The sequence below is a fragment of the Thalassophryne amazonica genome, chromosome 9, assembly GCF_902500255.1.
Source record: "Thalassophryne amazonica chromosome 9, fThaAma1.1, whole genome shotgun sequence".
NCBI lineage: Eukaryota > Metazoa > Chordata > Actinopteri > Batrachoidiformes > Batrachoididae > Thalassophryne > Thalassophryne amazonica.
This window is the reverse complement of record NC_047111.1, coordinates 87,740,970-87,746,969: the sequence shown is the minus strand read 5'-3', so window position 1 is coordinate 87,746,969 and position 6,000 is coordinate 87,740,970.

The following is a 6,000-nucleotide window of genomic DNA, read 5'->3' as shown; positions in this document are numbered from 1 at the left end:
TATACAAAAAAAAAATTACAACCACGCAAAGGTTAGTCTTTGTGAACTCAAGTTGGCAGCAGTGCAGCAGTGTGTGTTGGGAGAATTTGTATTTTATAATACAGTGGTTATATAGAAGTCTACACACCTTTCAGTTTTTACGATTTTTTTATTTAAAAAAATGTATATTATGTCCTTTAATCTCAAAGTGAAAACCAGCCTTTACAACAAATATTTGAAATGCCACATGATGGACTGTGTGAGTACACACTCTCTTCAATGTAACAATCTAAATCACTTTTACAACCAGTTTTCTTTAGACAACTCAGACGATGGGTACAAGAACATTCCAAAGTCACCCAACATGCCTTGGAATACAATTAGTTCAATTATTATGGAGCAAAAGCAGTATGGTATTGTGTGATAAACCCATCTAGAGCATGTTCCGCTCACAAACAGGGTGACTGTTGGGAAAGTGTAGTGACACGGACCCACAACAGGGGGCGCAAATGAACGGTCAATAGATGAGCCAAAATATAACAATTTAATGTTGTGAATGTGCACAACGAACATACAGACAATCTCAGAATATCATAACAGTCAATACACAAAGGTGACGTGTGGGCAGGCTCGAGGATAGAAGACGTCTGTCCTAAGAAGAGCCGGAACCACACGATTTCCGCCGCCCCAGAACCTGGTGAATACTGGAGCCGCCAAGTCCCGAATTCCCAGGTGATCACCGTCCCCGACTGTCGGATCTGGTACTGCTGGCGAAGAACAAAGACAGTCAAGTGTGGGTGTGTGTACACCCAGTAACAACAACGGTGGGAATGCCACCTCTCACTCAATAACTTGCAGAGTTCTGTAGATTCCTCAGGGGAAAAGAGTGCCTTCAGCACTCTCACAGCTTCCACCGACGGAGGAACTGGTACTCCTGCAAACACTCACAATATACAAATATTGCAATTACAAAACGGCTGAGGATATTACCTCCAATGAAGTATATCTCGGCAACGAGGTGGAGATGACGTCTGGTCTTTATGGAGTGAGATGATGTTGAGTAGATGGGTGACAGCTGTCAAGAGGTAATGAGCGACAGCTGTCACCCCCGGCTGTGTCCATGGCGGCAGCGCCCTCTCGTGCCTGAAGCCCGCACTTCAGGCAGGGCGCCCTCTGGTGGTGGGCCAGCAGTACCTGCTCTTCTGGCGGCACACACAGCAGGACCCCCCCCCTCAACGGGCGCCTCCTGGCGCCCGACCAGGTTTGTCGGGGTGTCGGCGGTAGAAGTCGGCCAGGAGGGCCGGATCCAGGATGAAGCTCCTCTTCACCCAGGAGCGTTCTTCGGGCCCATACCCCTCCCAGTCCACCAGATATTGGAACCCCCGACCCATCCGACGGACGTCCAGGAGCCGGCGCACCGTCCAAGCCGGCCCCCCGTCGATGATCCGAGCAGGAGTGGGCGCCGGTCCGGGAGCACAGAGGGGTGAGGTGTGATGACACGTGGAAAACCGGATGGATCCGTAGTGAAGCCGGGAGTTGGAGCTTCACTGCGGCAGGACTGAGGACTTTGAGGATTCTGAAGGGGCCAATGTACCTGTCCTGGAGTTTCGGGGAGTCCACCTGGAGGGGGATGTCCTTCGTGGAAAGCCACACCTCCTGCCCGGGCTGGTAAGCAGGGGCCGGGGATCGCCGGCGGTCTGCATGGGTCTTCGCCCTCGTCCGGGCCTTCAACAAGGCAGAGCGGGCGGAGCGCCACACCCGACGGCACTTCCGCAGGTGGGCCTGGACCGAGGGCACACCGACCTCTCCCTCCACCACGGGAAACAACGGGGGCTGATACCCCAAACACACCTCAAATGGGGAGAGGCCGGTGGCCGAAGACACCTGGCTGTTATGCGCATACTCGATCCAGGCCAGATGGTTACTCCAGGCCGTCGGGTGCGCGGATGTGACGCAGCGGAGGGTCTGTTCCAGTTCCTGGTTGACCTGCTCTGCCTGTCCGTTCGTCTGTGGATGGTACCCGGACGAGAGGCTCACGGTGGCCCCCAGTTCCCTGCAGAAGCTCCTCCAGACGTGTGAGGAGAACTGGGGACCACGATCTGAGATGATGTCGGAGGGTATCCCATGCAGACGGACAGCGTGGTGGACCAGGAGGTCTGCTGTCTCCTGGGCTGTTGGGAGCTTCGGGAGGGCCACGAAGTGGGCCGCCTTGGAGAAACGGTCCACTATCGTGAAGATGGTGGTGTTGCCCTGGGACGGCGGGAGGCCTGTGACGAAATCCAGGCCGATGTGGGACCAGGGGCGATGAGGCACCGGCAGCGGCTGGAGGAGTCCTTGGGCCTTTGTGTGTACTGCCTTGCCCCTGGCACAGGTGGTGCAGGCCTGGATATATTCCCGGACGTCTGCCTCCATAGACGCCCACCAGAAGCGCTGCCGGACAACTGCCATGGTCCTTCGCACCCCTGGATGACAGGAGAGCTTGGAACCGTGACAGAAGTCCAAGACTGCAGCTCTGGCCTCTGGTGGGACGTACAGACGGTTCTTCGGACCTGTTCCTGGGTCCGGGCTCCGTGCTAGGGCCTCCCGGACGGTCTTCTCCACGTCCCAGGTGAGGGTGGCCACGATAGTGGACTCAGGCAGGATGGGCTCCGGTGGATCCGACAGTGCAGTTTTGACCTCCTCTTCTGGTTCTTGGTCCCGGGGCGATAGGTGATCCGGAAGTCAAAACGCCCGAAGAACAGTGACCAGCGGGCTTGCCTGGGGTTCAGCCGCTTGGCGGTCCTGATATACTCCAGGTTCCGATGGTCAGTGAAAACCGTGAATGGCACAGACGCTCCCTCCAACAGGTGTCTCCACTCCTCAAGAGCCTCTTTCACCGCAAAGAGTTCTCGATTGCCAACGTCATAGTTCCGTTCAGCCGGGGTCAACCTGCGTGAAAAGTAGGCACACGGGTGAAGAACCTTATCGGTCTCTCCGCTCTGGGACAGCACGGCTCCTATCCCTGAGTCAGAGGCGTCCACTTCAACCATGAACTGGCGGCTAGGGTCGGGCTGCACCAAAACTGGCGCAGTAGAGAACCGTCGTTTCAACTCCTTGAACGCGGCTTCGCACCGATCCGACCAGGTGAAGGGGACTTTTGGAGAGGGCGCCCTCTGGTGGTGGGCCAGCAGTACCTCCTCTTCTGGCGGCCCACACAACAGTGACTGCTGGAAGGAGTAGTGAGGGAAGCCACCAAGACATTCATTACAGCATCAATATAATTACAACTAACTATGAATAGAGATTGTTCATTGTACGACTTTTCCCCATTGTTTTACAAGTCACAGTGGTTGAGTGGCAGAGTCAAGGACTTTGTTTAAAAAATAAAAATTAATTTTCAGACTGAGTCTAGCATTTGCCTTCTGAACAATTCGAGCTGAAATTTCATATTTTATGAGGGTTTTTCCCTGTACCACCTTGCCATGAAATTGTAACCGTCAAAATGACAGTGTGAGTATCTCCAATCTCAAACTTTGAAGTTTGTAATGCAGTAACAGAGTTGGCTGTCTTGGTGACTCCTATTGCTTGTTTCCCTCCTGTCCAGTCACTCTGGTTTTGCAGATGGCTTGTTCCCCACAGACTTATGCCCTGTTCACAAGGCACACGGTGATAGCTGGAGGAAGGATAAAATGTCAAAAAGTCAAAAATCTTTGATAAAAGGTGGACGAAAGCTCCTGCACTTTTCCCATCACTGAAATGAAAGGAACAAAACAAAACAGAAACAAATGAAAGAAAAACGAAGCGAACACCTTAAGGTAATCAAAACGAAACATTTACAATGACGTGACAGAGCTGGTATACAACCGAGCGCAGCTAGCCTTGTCCTCATTTCCGTAGCACTTGCAGGCGTGAGATTTTGTTTGTCTGCATGTGTGCGAAGGCACAAACATGCAGACGTGCGTAGGCCAGCCACAAACAGTTGAAACGTGCGTACATCGTTAAAGTAGTTGATAAAACATTCTTAACGCTATTGCTTCTGTATGAAAACGTTGCTCTTTCATCCCAAACATGAATGATTCATTAGTGATACAAGTATGTTCGTTGCATTCATCCATTGCGTTGGACTTGGGAGATTGAACCAAGTTGGACAAAAGTCACACGAAACGCTGACTTTACAAAAACGAAGTAAACAATAAGAAACTGAAGAACGAAAAGCAAAATGAGATACAGATGATTTGAGGTTGTCAGTGGTTTGAAAATTCTGACGAAGCGCCAGCTGCAGGAATGAAGCTGAATTATGGTTATACGATGCCTCCAAAAGTTGACGAAAGTCCAGATTTCTTGTTTCATTTGGGCTTCGTTGTCCTTCGCCAGTGCTGTGTGACCGGGGCTTTACCAGTACGGTTCTCAGTGACTTGGAAACTTTCTTGTATCTGTCCACAGACTTTTCAAAAGAAAACTGGCTGTAAACGTGATGATTCGGTGTGTTATATTTAAAAGGCGTTCTACTTATAAGCTCTAATGTTGAGTTCCATAGACTTTTAAAATTCATTATAGATCATGTTGTAAGGAATTGTTTTGACTGTGAGATTAAAGAGCTTTAAAATTACAATGGTCAAGCATACAAAATTTAAAAAAACACTAAAAGCTCAGAATGTGTAGACTTTTTATAGGCACTCTATATCCACTGTTAACTGTAGTGTTTTGTGAGGCTGAATGGTTGGTAAACACATCAACAGTCATAAACCAAATCAGTGTCTCAGAGGATTACTGAGTACATTTCTAATTTGCAAATATCTTCTGCTGAGTGGCATAAGTAATGATATTAATGCTCCTGTTTTGTGCAGACAGCGACTGTCACCGTCACAGAAAGATCTGTCATTTATACCTAACCCCCCCAGAAAAAAAGAATAACAGTGAAGATATGAATGAAAAAAATAGGAGTATAGTATATAGGTAAATAACATTATTTGTCAGGGAGTTGCATTGAAAATTATATAATACTTGCCCAATTAATAATGTTTCTCTGTCTGAATTACTGTATATGTCCCATTTTCTTTCTCTCCATTTTACACTAATGTACATTAACACATGAACCTATTGGAATGTCTTCTTCAAGCATCTCTGTTATAGCATTTTGCATTTTTTTTGTGTTTATTTATCCATTTATTTGTTTGGGGGCTATTTGATAGTCTGTTTATTTTGATAATACGTATTTAAATTTTTTGTTAAACTGTTGGCTCCAGAGGCCTCATCCTCCTCACGTGTGTGTCCTGCAGCTAAAATCAGTCCATGCAAGTGAAATCAGGGACTTGTAGCTCTTTTGGTCACACAAGCAACCGTTGTGTGTGTGTGTGTGTGCATGTGTGTGTGTGTATATATATATATATATATATATATACACACGCACACACACACACACTCGTGTATATATATACACTCGTATATATATCATGGACTGGAGTGGGTCAGTGAGCCTGAAGCTTTCACCCCCCACCAGTTCAAATGGATGAAGTTGAAAATTCATGACCCTGAACATACTAGATCCATCCTCTCTACCTTTGCCAGTGTTGTTTATAGATTAAGTCTTGTACATAAAACACAAGTTTTGTATGAAGAGCTATTTTCGACAGAATAAATCAGGGGACACATCAAGGTTGAATGCCCCAATTTCAAAATTGAAATAGTATCAAAACAAAATATTTTCCTTCTCAAACGAACAAAACATTTTTTTTCCCTTTTTCTGTTTTTGATACAAACTTATTGGATTTTTTTTCTTAAGCCTTTCGATGTTGACATTTCTATTTACTTTTTTAGTTATTATTTTGTATTTTTTTTTCATCCTCAAAAATGTTATTGCATGCTTGCTTAAAGGGAAAAACTGAAGGGGGAAAATGTATGAAAATGAAAAGTGAAAAGAAATGTTGAGGGTATCCCAAACATTTGTTTGAGTTGCTTGTTATAGAAATTGCTTGTGTTCAAAAGTACATTTTCTATGAAAAGAAATGAAAAACTAAAAAGATCATTCTAACACCTTGTGCA